We start from the raw sequence: 18,226 nt of genomic DNA on the forward strand, positions 1-18,226 counted from the left end.
GATCTCAACAAAATTTTATATTGCTTAGAGTCTCCAGCATACTGGTGAAGAATGAGGCATGTTTACTAATGAGATTAGAAGAGATAAATTAAGCAGCTCATTTCTCACAAAAAAATAATAATCAGCAAAGGTATAGCAGAGTTGTTTTTAAAGGGTCAGTGCAATACAAGCCAGTATGTTGCTGTTGTAATGGTTAATATAATGAATTGAGCATTTCAGGCATGCAGTTCGCCATGCTGTACTCAGACCTTATGACTGCAGCCCTAACTCTAATAATTTATGAAATCCTATGTCATGTTCTGCTTAGAGGCTCAGGACAAGTTAATTATCCATATAGACTAGAATTCATGAAATTTAATCCCTCACTTATTTTAAACCTGACAAAATTTTGATGGATTGTACACAATTTATGTTTAACTTTAATAAGAAAATCGGCGAAGATCATGCAAACCTAATATGTTATACTAAGAAAGTAATTATGGTTTAATTAGTATAGATTTTGGTGGTCATTACATTTGAGTTACATGTCACCTCATAATGAAGGTAGCTACTGGCTGGAATACAGAATAATCAAAATGATAAATATACTGGGGTCAAGCATTGTTTCAGGTTTAGGATACTTTTTGAGGGACTATGGTTTTTTAGTCCCTAGAAAAAAATGACTTTTGCTGCATATTAACACCTAGGCAAGTATTCATTATCATGTAACCTACATTCCATTTAATTGCTCATTCTGATTATCAAATGCTTTTCATTTTCTGCATTACACAATTTCCAATGAACTACTCAATAAGTGGATGTACTGGGAAACAAACTGTATGCTATTAGTGAGTCTTAGGTATTTCTCATCAAATATATCTGTCTACCTCTCTCTCTCTCTCTCTCTATATATATATATATATATATATATTTTTTTTTTTTTGTTAGACTGTCTATCATCTGAATGCTTCAGTTTAAGAATTATAATTTCTTCCAGTGAATGGCAAAACACAGTCTGAGAAATGCACATATGATTCCTTCCACAGTGAACTCTCTTTGCACTCTGCAATGTTGTCACATCCAAAGCCAATGAATTCTGGGTATTTCTCCCAAGCAACATGCATGTTATCTATATAGGAATGTCACCATGACCATAACAATGACAGCCATGTACTTAAGGAGCATCTACTTCTTATAAAGTGAGTACCAGATTCAGTTAAATGATGCGGTAGTCCTCTCCAATCTGTAGGCATGCTGGCCAAAAAGTTTGTCAACTGTCAAAAGGTGCAGTGACCTCACTGTTAAAGAAGAGTGCAGTATCTTTCCATAAAGCTGCCACAATGACACATTAAACAGCAAGACTTTCTCTGGTAAAAGTAAAAGAAAGTTTAATTACACCATCATTTCTTACTGTAGTCACTCATTGTTGTATAGCCATAACAAATGCAGAGCCTAAACGCCTTGACTCCGGCACTGGATAATACCGACTCATTATATTTACGTTCTACACCTTTGAATTCTTACAAGCACAACCAGTACTGGTTCCCTGGACCTCATTTTCTCCTTGAATCATAATTTATTTATTTTCAATTAATTTACTAAGTAGATGGCCTAGTCAAACTGGAACTTTTTGGGTATGACTTGAGCTTATCGAACAGATAACATACAGAATTGTAGGCATGTTGTTGTACAGACATTACATATTAACAAAAGCAGTCACTGACAAAAAATAAAATTCACCAAACCATATGTGTCATGAGTCCTACATTTCAGTAGAATGGTTACACTGTGAGCATATAATAAATAATTACATTAAAACATAGTTACAGAGAGTGGTATGCATAAACATCACGTTTGTAATGGTGGGTTTGGCATAATGGTTAAGTCTTCATCTCATAGACACCAGCTACACAGTTTGATTCTGACTTTAGATATTTGGCTAGGCTTAAAATGGCCATTTTGGGCAGTTTACCTAGTATTCACCTATGTATGCCGAGTTTTACAAATTGCTCTGTAACTAATGAAGAAGGCAATGCTATTCGAATTATTATTAATTCATAAAGTAAGTTCATTAGCTTTCACTGATGAGACACTTTCATAGTGTTTTTTGAAAACTTTTACAGTAAGAAGTGTACCGATTTCATTGGGAAGACTTCCAAATAGGAGGCTCTAATTGTGCGAAGGCTTGTTCACCCTTGTATTTTTGAAATGAGAACAGATGAGGAGGCCAATGTTGTCCTTGGTTATCACTTAAGGGATACGGCTATTCCCTGGACGGTAATTTGGTTCTACGAAATGAACACTATCATAGTAATAATATTTTGAATCAGACGTTTGAATTATTTAGCAGTTTCCTATGTCTTCCGCTGATGTTCATATATAGTAACCTGGTATATCGTTAGGAGACCATTGGGGAACTCAGTCCAGTTTCTCAGCTGTCTCACAGCAATGTCTGGTCAGGTGACTTATTCAGTCACACAGTAGGCAAATGAAGGCTGTGGGAATCAAACTCTGGACTACAGGAAGCGGCTTATTATCAACTCATAGCTTTAATCCACTGTCCTAACTAGGAAGGGATACAAAATGAATTCAACTAAATAGGGAGGGAATAAAACCCGCAACATTTTGTAATATTTTGGTGTAAGACCTAAGTGTGATACAGGTTGATTCACTGACACTACTTTCGCTGCCAGCAGAAAATTCAAACTGAGAGGAGAAATTTAGCCCTGTGCCTGGTGCATTAGAAAACTTTTGGCCATTTAAACTTTAAATTCTTCCCTCTCTCTCTGTCTATATATATGTATGCATGTATTTATATGGGTTACCTTAATTTGACTGAAAGCTCATTTGACTGACAAATATTTAGTCGGACCAAATGTCTGAAACTTCATTTCACTGACACTTCATTTGACTGAAAGTTCATTTAATGACAATTAGTACTGGCAGTGTCTAGAGCACTGTAAGGCAAGTAAAAGGAATATGTCCTTTTCCCCACTGTAGTGCGACCCTAGAGTTAGTATATATGGTTGGGGGGGGGGGCTCAGCCCCGTACTTACTTTGGTTTTATTAAACAATATAAAACCAAAAGCAGAGAATATAACATGAAACTAAGTTGGGGGCTACGTCCCCACACCCTCCACACACACCCTAACCATATATACTAACTCCAGGGTCGCACTACAGTGGGGAAGAGGACTTATTCCTTTTACCTGTCTTACAGTGCTCTAGACACTGCCAGTACTAATTGTCAGTCAAATGAAGTGTCAATGAAATGAAGGTAACCCATTTATATATATATCTATATCTATCCATCTATGAATATATATATATATATATATTTTTTTTTTTAGATAGATATAAAAACTAAATGCCAAGAAATGCATAATAGTATCCTTTGGTAAGTCATCCACTCATGGAAGATATCATAATGACAACACATCCCTAAGAGTTGACCCAGTAGTCAGGAACTTAGGGGCCCACATAGACGGTAATCAATGCTTTGACCATCATGTGTCTACAGTACTGAGGAAATCATTCTATGTTCTGCAACTTATAAACAAAGGTATGGTGTCTAGGTCCAAAGAAGTTATTGTTCCACTATATTCAGCATTCATCAGACCTATCATTAAGTACAATGCCCTAATTGGCATGTACCTAACCAGGCATATCCAACAACTGGAACTTCCACAAAGGTTCCTCACTTAAAGAATGCAGTATGTAGGTAACATGTCCTATGCAGACCACCTCAAAGCCCTATCCCTGTATTCTGTCTCCTATAGACTGTTGAGGAGAGATCTATGCCTGGCATACAAGGCATTGTCAGACCCCACTCTAATGGACCTCCTGCATATCTGCAAAACAAACAGCACTAGAATTACCCATTCTAAAGATTTAAATATTGCCTGTGATGTAAATAGGACCTGCAGAAAAGACAGATGTGTATCTCAGAGACTATCTCTTCTCTGGAACAGGCTCCCCATCCATGTGAAGCACAGTTCCTTCCTAACCCAATTCAAGTGTAACTTCAACAATTGGATGGGGAACAGAAAATTCACCCCTGGTTTGGTACCTATGTCTCTAATGGACACAGGCAACCTGTAAATGGTTCATCTCCCAGACCACTGCTTGTAAAGTTTTCACCTCCCAAGTCCTCTGCTTACACTTATTGAGGATATCAGAACTTTGTCAGAGATTTAGATAGGCTTAAGAAGGACCTTGTGGCCATTAGCCTAGTACACACCTATGAACCTATATGCATATATATATATATATATATATATATATACACTCACTCAAGGCACTTCTTAAAATGGAGAACATTGATATCTGTGCAGTGACTGAGACCTGGTTCAAGGCTTTAGAGAGCACCCCTGCATTACCAGACTATAACTCATACACTTTTCGGCCATCTAACCTGGACCAGAACACCAAAGGCAGAGGTGTGTCCATATTCATTAAGGATATCCACACCTTCAGGCTAGTTGCCCAGCATAATGCATCCAAGTTTATCCAAATGCAACTAACTCTGGGCAAAACTGCAATCCAAATTGTATCTTGCTACAGATCCCCCATCATTCCCCAGGATTCCCACTCCTCTTTTCTTGATATACTGGAAAATATTAGGGTTCAACTAAACACCCTAATAATGGGCGATTTCAACTACCCACCATTAACTGGGAAAACTACTCATGTACCAACTCCTTCACTCAACGCTTTCTGGAATTCATAAATTCCAATGCCGTGGATCACCCTATCCACACCCCTATCAGGGGCAACAATATCCTAGTCAGAGTCATTACCTACATGAGTGACTGATGTTCCCCACCTGAAGTCAATGCCTTGTTCGTCAGATCTGACCATAAGCTAGATATCTCTAGATATCTGCATTCCACCCCCACCCACCATTAAGGAATCCACGGTAAAAAATTTCTCCAAAGCCAACTTCATGCTTCTAAGACAGAAGTGGTGAACTTCATGACACCCATGCAGATGGACAATACAGTTACGACTGCTGAATCCTACACAAATGCACTCTATAAGCACTTACATGAGTGCATAGATCATGCTATCCCAAACAGAACCAAGATGCTATCCTCCAAAAAAAGGAAGCCAGTCTGGTGGTAACCTGCCATAAACAAACTCTACAACAGAAGGAAGAAACTGTTGCAAAAGAGAGTAAAATCCCATGAGTGGAGGAGCTCCCTGGTCCACCTTGGTAAGAAGCTGAGATCCCTTATAAGATCCCCAAAAGCTAGCTACGAAAACAAAATCGCCACTGATTCCAAGGGCAACCTCAAAGCATTCAATAGCTATGTCAAGAATCTCAATGGCAACACCCAGATCTGCTCTGAGTTACAGCACAGCGGCACGTAAATTACAGAACCATCTGATATTGCCAACATCCTGGCAGATAGGTTCAGTGCTAACTTTACCCCCTCTCACCCCCTAAAGGGCCCATATCTACACAGGAAGAATGCAGAGTCCCTGTAATCACATCTATGGAGGTAAAAGCTGCACTCTCTAAAACCAAAAACACAGCATCCATGGGACTGAGCAACATCCCAGGCTACGTTTTACACGAACTTCAGAATGAACAGCTCCTCACCTAAGTACCATGTTCAGTCATAGTCTCGCTTCAGGCTTTGTGCCCACTGAATGGCACACAGCAACATTTATCCCACTCCACAAAGGGGGAGCCACCACTGATCCTGGGAACTATTGCCCTATTAGTCTGATGAGCCCGGTCTGTAAGGCCATGGAACATATCATCCTGGAACTCATAAACAAAGACATTGGTAACCTCCAAAATCTGGACCCCACCCAGTTTGGTTTGTGAAAGGCAGATCATGCTTTCTGAACCTGATCGACTTCTTTGAGGCAATCAACAAAGCCGTAGTCAAGGGTAAGTAGTTCACACAGCCTATCTCGACCTCGCCAAGGCTTTCGACACCATCTTCCATTCTGGAATCATAGCTAAACTCGCTAAACTAGGTATAAATCCCTATGTTTAAAAACAAGATGTGAGCAGACCAACAAAGCTGAGAAAAAGCCAAAAAATGTCCTAAAACACTTCTTTATCATAAAAGTATGAGCGCTTTTACGGGGTTACCGCTTCAACAGATCCATATAAAAAGCAAATCAAAGTAAAACATTTATATAAGTTAAAATCACATATAATTAAAAAATCAAGTTCACCTTCTACTAATTAAAGCTGGCCTTAAAGGAATACTAGCATTAAGCCTTGGAACGTTATGTGCTTGCAGGTCTATAATCTATTTCACTTCCAAATTTTCCAAGTAATTATTCACATTACCTCATCAATGTGTACATTCTAGCCACAGGGACATAATCAGCTTGTTCATAACCTGTCTGATATAACTTTAACTGCACAACCTGCAGTCATTAACAAAGGCTTGAGCTTCATACCAGCCAAAAGGTCTGACATTAATGATGTTATTTTGGACTTAAGGCTATTTGCTAGGAATGTTGCATTAAAAGGTTTATTTGGTCAATCCAATGCCTCAACAGTAAGTACTACTACTTTTTCCTGTAGTAAACATAGTTCCTTTAACTCCCCTTTATCTAATACTATAGAAGCTTTTGTCAGAGTGTGTGAGTTAGATATATATGAAGCATTTTGTAGAGCTAAAAGCCTTTTCTCTAATTTAACAGCATCAGAGAGTGAAGCTCTCAAACAACTACAGAGATTAGATAGTATCACCATTAGACCAGCTGATAAAGGGGGCGCAAATTGATTATTTAAGTTCTATGAATGAAATGCTTTTGGATGTAGACACATATAAGGTGATAGATGAAAAGGTTATTGATAGAAGTATAAGTACCATCAAGGATGTGCTCTATGAGCTACTTATGTACGGGCTGTTAGATTTTGACTTATATGAATTTCTGCTAGTTGAATATCCACTGATACCAACATTTAATGGCCTACCCAAGATACATAAAACTTTTGTGAAACCTCCCATGCGACCCATAGTCTCTGGGCGTGGTTGGGCCAATGATTCCTTGTCCTAGTATGTACAGAACATGCTGAAACCTCTTCTAGAGGAGGGCCGCTTAGTGTTGAAGGATACACAACATTGTCTATCGACTTTATTTGATAAAGTACAAGGTCTTGATTTATCAGAAATGTTGTTAGTCACACTTGATATCAAAACCTTATTTACAGTGATCCCTAATACAGAGGGGGATAGACTCAGTTAGGCTTTAAATGGTACATCATGGCCATTATAGTCATGAAACAATAACTGTGGTTTGTACGTTGTTGGATTTAATCTTGAACCATAATGTTTTTCTTTTTAATGATAGATATTTCCTGCAGAAGCAAGGGGTGACCATGGGTACACCATGTGCCAAGACCTATGCAAATTTGGTGTTGGCACAATGGGAGGAAGAATACGTACTGAATAGTAATGCCTATAATGCACATTTAATATATCATGGCAGGTTTGTGGATGATAGTCTTCTGTTGTGGAAGGATAGTGTAGTACGACTGAATGAATTTATCATGTATCTTGAAGGGACTACCAGCTACCTTAAATTTGTTATGCATTAGTCATTAATCAGTATAGATTTTCTGGATATTACGTTCCATAAGAATGGCTTGGGAGGGCTTGACAACAGGTGCTTTAAGAAGATATGCTGGAAGAACAGTATATTGCATAAATCCAGTATGCACCCCTCACATATTTTTAAAAATGTTGTGAAAGGACAATCCTTGAGATTATTACGCCTTAACACTGATGATACAAGTATGAGTGAATCTACTGATAATTTTTTACATGCTCTTTTGGATAGAGGATACCCAGATAGATTGACAGCTGATGTTCATAGGGAGGTACAAGTACATGGGAATGATAAAGGAGTTCCCTATTTCTCTAATAAGTACAGGAATTATAACAGGTGGCATTGCAGTAGTAACTTGAATCATGGACATCCTAAAGTACTGTTTACCTATTCTAGTAATATTTTTGACTTTTGTGATATCATTAGGAAAAACTGGCCTATACTACTAGCGGATGAAACCACCAGTGAAGTGGTTGGGTCTCCTCCGAGTTTTATTTTTAGAAATAACAAGAATTTGAAAAGGATGCTATGCTATGGCCCTAAGGTTGCAGTGACTGATCCTTTGCCAAGACTTGGAACTATGCCTTGTGATAAATGCAAAGCATGTACTTTTATACTCAGAGAACAAGTGTTTATTCACCCCATTGCTAGGAGAGAATTTGTTCCTAGGTTGTCTGCCACATGCAATAGTAATTGTCTGGTCTATTTAGCAACGTGCACGGAGTTCCAAAGTTTTTCTGTGTGCAAGACGATGCGTAAGTTTAAGGAAAGGATTTTGGAACATGTTGGGAATATCAGAAACAAATGCATTGGCAGTACATATGGCTAAAACTGGGCATAATGTCTTCCATTTTAGAGTTTTACAACTGGATAAACCTGGTATGAGAAGAGGTAATGTGAATAATTACTTGGAGAATTTGGAAGGGAAATGGATTATAGCCTTTCAAGCACATAAAGTTCCATGGCTTAATGCTAGTATTCCTTTAAGGCCAGCTTTAATTAGTAGAAGGTGAACTTGATTTTTTAATTATATGTGATTTTAACTTATAAATGTTTTACTTTGATTTACTTTATATATGGATCTGATTAAGCAGTAACCCCGCGAAAGCGCTCATCCTTTTGTAATAAAGAAGTTTTTTTGGACTTTTTTGGCTTTTTCTCAGCTTTGTTGGTGTGCTCACATCTTGTTTTTAAGCCTTCATTTTTGTTGTTTGTGAGACACCTTTGGCAGGAGTGTGTACTGTTTATTTTACTTTGTAAATTCCTATGTCACAAGATGGGTTGCCAATTGGCTCACTGATAAAACCCACACTGTAAAGGCTGCAGACTCCAAATCTGACTTCAAACCAGTGACAAGTGGAGTACCACAGGATTCAGTCTGGGGACTCCTCCTGTTTGGTATCTACTTCTCTAAAGTACAGGCTAACACAGAAGGCCTTTGGCTAACGAAGTTCGCACATAACTGCAAACTAGAAGCCATAGTTGAGTCCGCAAATGATGTGGACATCCTACAGAAGGGCCTCACTGAGACAGATGCCTGATGTCAGTGGCATGGCCTCAAGCTCAATGCCAAAAAGTGCATTGTCATCCCCTTTGGTAAAAACTTTGTACCCATGAACTACCACATAAACGGCAGTCTACTTAACACCGAATGTGTGATAAGAGACCTTGGGACCCAGGTGGACAGTAGTCTCTCCTTGATAATCACATCGCCACAGTAATCAGAAAATCCTTCTATGTGGCACACCTCATCAAAAAAGGGTTCTCATCCAGGAAAAAAGAGGTCATTGTTCCCCTCTACTCAGCACTCATTAGACCCATTATAGAGTACAATGCCCCTTTTGGAATGCACCTCACAAGACATCTGCAGCAGCTGGAAAGGCCACAGAAGTACCTCACAAAGAGGATTACTGGCCTCAAACAGATGCCCTACAATGACCATCTCAAAAAACTCCAACTTTACTCTGTAGCATATCGCCTACTCCGAGGAGATCTCTGCCTAACATATAAAGCTATGTTAAACCCAGAGCTCTTGGACATGCTACACCTAAATAAATCCCAATCCCTCCGAGCTACATGCTCTAGGGACCTAAACCTTGTCACCACAATAAACAGGACATGCTGGAGGGATAGATTCCTGTCCCAGAGACTTCCCATACTCTGGAACAGGCTACCCATCTATGCCAAGCAAAGTTCCTCATTAGCACTTTTCAAGAAAAATCTTGATGGGTGGATGGGAAATAGGAAATACACCCCTGGGATCACTTCTGTGGCTCTGCTCGACAGGGGCACAGGAAATTAAATTTCTTGGGTGGCATAAGCCAGGGAACCTTGTTGGCTAGGCTTACTTAGGCCCTTGCTCCAATAGCCTAGTACCTACCCATGAACCTATATATATATATATATATATATATATATATATATATATATATATATATATGTATGGGTCTACCTGAGATGGTCGACAAGCCATTTGATCGACTTTCATTTGGTCGACAATTTATTTGGTCGACAGGCAGATTTGTCCCCCTCCCCAATGACCCTGGAGTTGACATTGGGGGGTGTGGGGGGCGAAGCCCCCCACATAAAACTGCTTGTTGACCAAATGAACTGTCGACCAAATGAAAGTCGATCATATGGCCTGTCGACCATGTGATAGGGATCCATATATATATATATATATATATATATATATATATATATATATATATATATATATATATATATATAATCTGATAAAACCATCAATGCTTACACTTTGAAAAGCAAAAGAACCAAAAAAAAAACTGTTGCAATTGAAAACAAAAACAAATAGTTTACTTTTACAATCATTAACCCTAACAGTCACTGCAGCTCAAATTTGACTGAATAGCAATACTGCTAAGTAAAGATTGTTTTGTAAATGAATGTGTAGGGTTAGGATTAAGAGCAAGGGAAGGAACAGCTTAGGGCTAGCATACATAAGTAAAGTAAACAGGGGGTGGGGGGGCTCATGCAAACTAAACCTAACCAGAAATCTTTATAGTCATTTACAAAAACCTGTTTCCCTAACAGTACCACTACACAGTATACTCACGTGCACACACAGACACACACACACACACACACACACACACACACACACACACACACACACACACATGCATCATCACAACACTCAACTGTGTTGGAGCAATGCACATGGTTCTCAACGTAAGGATTTCAATTTCCACACTTGGACTGAGCAGCAATTCTCATTTAAGCAAGGTACTGTTTTGAATGCTCAGAAACATATCAACTGTATGGAGCTTGACTTTGAAAAATTAAATGATAAATTATATGCTTATAAAAACACGCAACTGGAGATAGATTACTTAAGGGAATGCGTTCGAGTACAACGCATCCCCAAAGGTTTACGTTGTTACAAGTTCCCAAACAACGCAGTGTATGGCTCCACCTTACATACGAAACTGGTGGAGTTATTTGATAGAACGGGTTTGGAAATGTTGAACCTTATGATCCAGGACTATGAAACTAAAGCTAATTGTTTGTTAAATGAACTGACAGTTTTAAACGATAACATTGTTAAGAATAAGAATTTTTTAAGTATCAAAAAATGTTATGATAACGTTTTTAATGAAATAGATCAGCACTGTGTTAAAATTATGGATCGCAAAATAAGGAAGTTAGAACGCGACCTGATTGAATATAGAGAAGGAAGGGCCTATCCCTTACCAGGAAAATTTAAACGTAACACTATTAATGACGAGGAAAGGAACGACACTGCTGGAAACACAGATATTACTAACACACCAGTAGCGGAGCCGCCTAGGAGGAGTGAGCGGTTGGCACAGAAGGGCAATAAAAATCAGCATCAGGTTTTTCAATTTCCCCAGGGCAGACCAGGGGGGAGGAACACAGCATTTTACCAACAGAGTTGGAACAGGACACGCAGGTAATTAATGTTAATGAAATTTGCTTAGTGGACAGCAATAATGAAGACTCGTCTAGAGACAAGTATCAGGTGTTTACTAAAGACAGTCTTACAATTTACAATTTCACAGACACCATAATTACATCTGAAATTTTTGAATTGTTTACCAGAGGCTTTCAATTTGTACCCCTGCGTACTATGGACCTATCTAAAACACTAATAGAATTTAAATTATTCATTAGGAAATTAAACCTTGCCTTATTTTTTAAAGGGCAAACTGCTACTAACCACATAAACACTAGGAGTAGCACTTTCAACCCTCCCACTCATCCTAGTTTAAAAATCTTTGAGGAACTAGTGGAGACAGATCTAAGGAAGAAATATCTATTAGGTTCAAACTCACCACCCAATAATTTTGATTTTTATTTACAACAACTAATTAACTCATTTAAAGAGGAAGGCATAAGAGTAATGAAACCGGATAAGGGTGGGGGTGTGGTCTTAATGTATAACTGGGCATATGAAACACACATTTATAACATGCTACAGGATGAAGTCACCTACGAATTAGTTTCCAGAAATGAACTCAACATAGCATATTCTAAGATTTATTACATGTTAAATGATCATTTGATGCAGGGTTTTATTAATGAGAAGTTATACAATTATTTGCATGTTTCAAAACCCAGAATCCCAGCTATTTTCGGGATCCCCAAGGTGTACAAAGGATTGAAACCTTTGAAGTTTAGACCCATAGTAGCAGGAGCAGGGAGTATTACGGAGCCCCTAGGTAAGTTTATAGATCAGACTTTAAAAAAAAATGTATCAACTTTAAAATCAATTTGTAAGGACTCATGGGAATTTCTTAACAATATCCATCAAAATCTATATCACCCCAAGATTTTAATGGTAACTATAGACATTATAGATTTATTCCCTAGTATTCCCCACTCCAAAGGATTGGAATGGTTCAATGAAGTTTTGGCCACAGAATCTGAGCTAAGTAATAGTATGGTCAATTTATTGGTGGAATTTATGGAAGTGGTCCTAGAGAATAATTTTATATATTTCAATGGAGAGGTCTTTAGACAAAAGAAAGGTGTAGCGATGGGCGCTGCATGCGCCTCGACTTACGCAAACATAGTGTTACACCATTGGGAGAATAAACACATTTTTGCATCCAGTTGGGTGGAGTGGATTGTTTATTACAAGCGCTACCTGGATGACATCTGTATACTGTGGAATGGTGACATGGACAGTTTTTCAGACTTTATAATTTATATTAATTCCACTACAGATTTTTTGGCCTTCACACATGATGTGAATGAAAATTCTTTGCATTACTTAGATGTCCTTTTAAGTAAAGATCAGGTCAACAATCTTTTTCAGTCTCAAATTTATAGAAAGAAAACTTTTTCTAATACTTTTTTGCATTTTGATAGCGGTCATCCATTTTATCAGAAAAAAGGTATAATAAAAGGACAACTTATTCGTGCATCCAGGATGACAAGTACCCAAGAACTATTTCTGAAGGAAGTTGAATTCCTAAAAAAACTCTTTTTAGAAAGGGGCTACCCAGCCTATTTGGTGGACAATTTAACAAAGGAGGTTTTAACCAACAGGGAATCAAAATGCCCACCATTACTTGGTAAAGGCAAGGTTTTAGATCAAACACATGTTATCGACCAACGATCATTAAGCAGCAATTTTGTTTACACATACACCAGAGATTTTCAACAAATTGAAACAACTATTCTTACATATTGGCCATTATTGACACTTCAGGATGATATTAACAAAATCATACCTGACAAACCTGGATTCACAAGAAGGAGGGACATTAATCTAAAGGGTTTATTAGAAAGTAGAAACAAGAACAAAAAGGATACACTTTTTTCTAATAAAGTAGGCACTTTTAAATGTGGTGCATGTAATCAATGTGCCTACATATACAACAACAACAATTTCTACATTCCTTCTAGAAACTTTAGAATTAGTACCCAAAGTTATTACAATTGTGCATCAAAAGGTGTGGTTTATCTTGGTGTTTGCATCGAGTGCTACAGTTTTTATGTGGGCAAGACCGAGAGGCCACTAAGAAAAAGGATTTATGAGCATTTATATGAAATTGGAAAGAAGAAAGATACCAATGCCTTTTACAAGCATTCTATGGAATGTAGTAATATGCACTTAAAATTTTTAGTTCTAGAACAAGTCACCCAAGACCCTAGAGGAGGTGACTGGGAGACTCGTCTGGAGAATAAAGAGCTTGTATGGCAATTAAAACTAAATGCAACAAAACCTCCAGGCTTGAAAGATAGTATTAGTATAGCTAGTGTTTTAAAACTAAATAGAGAGAAACTATGAATTAATCATTTATCACCCTCTGGGCTCCTACTTACACATCTTCATTAGATAAAGAACTCTTCATTTTTCATTTTTACTTTTATTGTATTTTATTGTATTAATATTTAATTAATTAACATTATCAGAATTTTGTATAACAAAATATGGAGAAATATTTATGTATACACACATACACATTTTAATATTGTATTGTAATTTTTATAAACTTTATTTATGGCATGTGATTTATGTAACACGCAAATACATATATATTTGTGTACATATATCTATTTTTATATAAATATGTTTTCATTGTATTTTACATATATAACTTATACAACTTTTTAATCAGATTTTAAACTAACAAGCCTGATAGTAATACTGGTGTTATGGAGGGTATTGGCCTTTTAAATCTCTGATTGCTATAATTAATGATTCAAACTGTAAATTAAGTGATCACATGGTCAATTTCAAATGGTATAAAACAACTTTGTTTTTGATTGTTCAGCATCTTGACAAAGCCTGGTAGGAACCAGGCGAAAGCGCTTGATGAATTTGTTTCTCTATTTTTATTTTATACATTAAAAGTTATCAAAATTTTTCAAACTGTTCCATTTTCATTCATTCTCATTTGATACGCATTTGCGAGTTTCTGGACCAAGTTTCTTCATCCGTGGAGTTTCATTTTCTTTGGTTTTGGTGCTTGCGTGGACATCATCACACATATACAACACTACAACTATCCTCTACCCTAACAGTGACCTTGATGATAACCTGCATGCAGTCAGACACACCCAAGCACACACACACTTAGATAGACAACTAACTCTGCCCCCTTTCCTAACCCTTACTCTAACCCTAACCTACATAAACTCACACATACTTACCTGAATACAAAAAGGGTCAATTTTCCTGCATTTTGGAGAAAGACGCACTCAACCAAGAGAGCATTCAATCTACTCAATATACCAGCTATGCTTTTAAACAAATGGCCATTTGACAGTATAGTTGGAAAACATATATTAGCTTATTTTATCACTAACAAGTAGCCTAACAATTTTCATTCTTGTTTATATACTTGAATCATAAAGCAAATGAAAACAAGCTTGTTATGTACCATAATTTATTACTATTCTCTTTTTATTAAATATGATATCCCAGTCTTCTGAATTCAAACAGCAACTACCCACAACATAAAAGTTTAACAATTTTGCCCACCTCCTCAGACTCTTACTTTTACTATAACATCCTTCAATTCCTCCTTTTCCATTACCTTTTCTCAAAAATTATTATTTTTTTTTGTTTACTGTCCTTGAGAAATGCCCCTGTGTTTGCACAAAAACATCATTATGTCTCATGTGTAGACTGACCATAATCTTGTTGACATACCAAGGTCAACAAATAATAAAAAAAAAAAATCTCACTCATGTCAGTAGTGACACTTACAATTTTATATAGCTGAGTATATACTAGCCATAAACAATACTTTGTTGGCAGTCACAAGCAAATAGGACAAACCGTAGCAATAGCAAGTTAGTTACACATTGTGTTTCCATGTATTTTACACAGTTAAACTGTCACAGCACACTAAAGTGTTGCCGTGCTGCATAAGTCGTGCTTTAAGTGTACATATGTTACATATATATGAGCTGCATATGAATTGCTTTAATGCACGTATGTCCATGGATACATAACAAACTTGCAATGAGGTTAGTCTGCAGCATTCTGAGCTGCAATATGCAGACACCCGTCCTAGTGATAAACATACACACTGAACACTACAAGCACCTTTCTCAGTGATAAACATACATGCTCCACACTGCATGCAATATGCAGGCACTTTTTGCAGCAATAAACATACACACTGTACACCGCATGCAATATGCAAGCACCTTTTGCAGTGATAAACATACGCACTGCTCTCTGCATGCAATATGAAGGCACCTTTTGCAGTGATAAACATATGCAATGCTCTCTGCGTGCAATATGCAGGCACCCTTCCCAAAGATAAACAGGCACATTACATACTACAACTTTGAAAACTGAAATAAAGAAGCTGGAAAAACAGATTAAGCATAGTTTGAGACAAGATCAATAGCATTTTGAAGAAAATTTATATAAAGATTTTGAGCATAATAGGAAACCTTTTTATAGAAACATAAGATACGGAAGGACTAAAGACATACAAATTGATAAACTGTGTGCAGATTCTAAAATTTATTCCCAGACACAACAGGTTATAGATATATTTACAAAAGCTTATGAAAACAGTTTGGCTCCACAAAAGGTGTGATACGTTGTCCTATTGACATCCAGGCAACCTCAGATACTGGGATCAAATTAGATTATATTGAAAAAAAACTGCACAAACTGGATCCAACAAAGCACAGGGAGGAGATGGAATTAGTAACAATGACCTGAGAACACTTCAGGAAGAACTTATGGTACCATTATATCTATTATTCAATAGGTCATATAAATATGAGGATATTCCTCAAGACTGGAGATATGCACTTATTAAACCTGTCTTCAACGGAAAGTGGAGAAGGACAAACCCAGAGCCATACAGACCCTTAAGTCTACTTTCATGTTGTGGAAAAATAATGGAGAAGGTAATATTGGATAAGTTTTTGGTCAGAATTAGATAGGTTGGGGCTTGAAACCATATATCAGCATGCATATGTTGAAAACAGATCTATTACCACCTGTAACATGATGTTCTATAACAATATAATAACAGTTATACATGAAAAAGTATGCTGTGATATAATTTATATAGATTAACTTCAGCATTTGACAGGGTCATACACAAAACACTGATCAATAAATTAGAACAACTAGGTATTGATGTAATCTAGATAAGATGGATAGCTGTATGGCTTACAAATAGCAAAAAAAAAAAAAAAAAAAGTTTGGAAAAAAAGCACTTGGATGAAACAAAGAAGAATAACTAAAAGTGTTCCAGGGCTCAACTCCACCATAAGTTCCACACCGAAAGTATTTGCATAAAAAACAGCTTTATTTCAAATAGCTCCAAAGGTTAAGCACTTTCATCCCTCAGTATTCACTCTGGGACTTCATCAGAACAATTAAAGGATTCACTAAATCATTCTTTTATATCTTCCCTTTATACCAATTATTCAATGAAGCGGTAATAAAACATTTAAAAGCATATACTCTTCAAAACAATACCTGAATGTAAAAAACACTACTGACTAACAATAATTATACAAAGCATATTACCATAGACGGTAAAAAAGTATTATTTTAAATATTGAATTGAGATCATAAAATAAAACTTTCATGACGAAGTTGTTAAATGTATCAAAAAGTAATCAATACCAGTATAAAATTGTTATGATATTTCTCTTATATGTTAAAACAATAAACTTGTTTTGAAAAAAAAAAGTAATCAACACCTTAAAACATAGAAATACTTTACAGTAACAAAGCTCTTTTTTTCAACACAGGAAGTAATGGAACACTGTCATTAAGACCTGGTATAACATTTGCATTTAATTTGATTATCCAATAAAATTATTTCAAATCTAGTTGAAGTTTCCACCAAACTCCCCTTATGTTCTGTGGTACCACTTCCAAGATAGGGAGGGAGGGTGGCCTAATCATTAAGGTGTTTGCCTTACAAGCCCCAAGGTGCAGGGTGTGAGTCTCACAAGGGATAATTGGCTAGGCTTACAATGGCTCACAAGGGCGGTTAGCCTAGTACTAACCTATGAACCTCTACCAAATTTGAATTAGGTTTTATATGGCTCTGACATGCCAGGGTGCATTTATAGAGGACGTTGGTCAAATTACATTTGACTATAGCATACGTATGTTTGTATATCCTAGATCTGAGTCGTCTGTCAGTTTTGCCCACATAAAAAATCTGACATGTTTGGCAGATGCAAATATAAATCACACCTTTTGTATTGCAGTTGTCCTTCTGCAATTTAATACCTTGCCTGGTCCCTTCAATGTGGATTACATCCCTGTCCAAAATAAAGGGACACTGGTTACATCGTCCACACTTAGTTGTGCCCTTTAGGCTCAGGGGTGGGTTTGGTGTTGTGTGTTCCATCAAGTATTTGATATTCCATCCTGTTTTGTAAACAAAAGTTGGAGAATGACCCAAGATGTTGAAAATCTCCTGGTTCCCTCTAAAATGTTACAGTTCTTTTTTAATATGGTTTTAACTACTCTTTCACCCTCTCCATATGGTATAACCATGTCCATACTGAACCTTGAACCACTCATATTTTGAGAGTTGTGGGTTGGGGATAACAAAATCCCACTACAAAGTAGTGGTTTGTACTTATTGCCCCACCCGTCCAATAGCTTGTTACCAATAGTTGTTAAAAGTTTGTCTGGGTAACCTCTCAGTTTGAACATATTTGTTATAAC

This window comes from Protopterus annectens, chromosome 12.part0 (assembly GCF_019279795.1).
Source record: "Protopterus annectens isolate FY-2018-M chromosome 12.part0, PAN1.0, whole genome shotgun sequence".
In the NCBI taxonomy this organism is placed as follows: Eukaryota; Metazoa; Chordata; order Ceratodontiformes; family Protopteridae; genus Protopterus; species Protopterus annectens.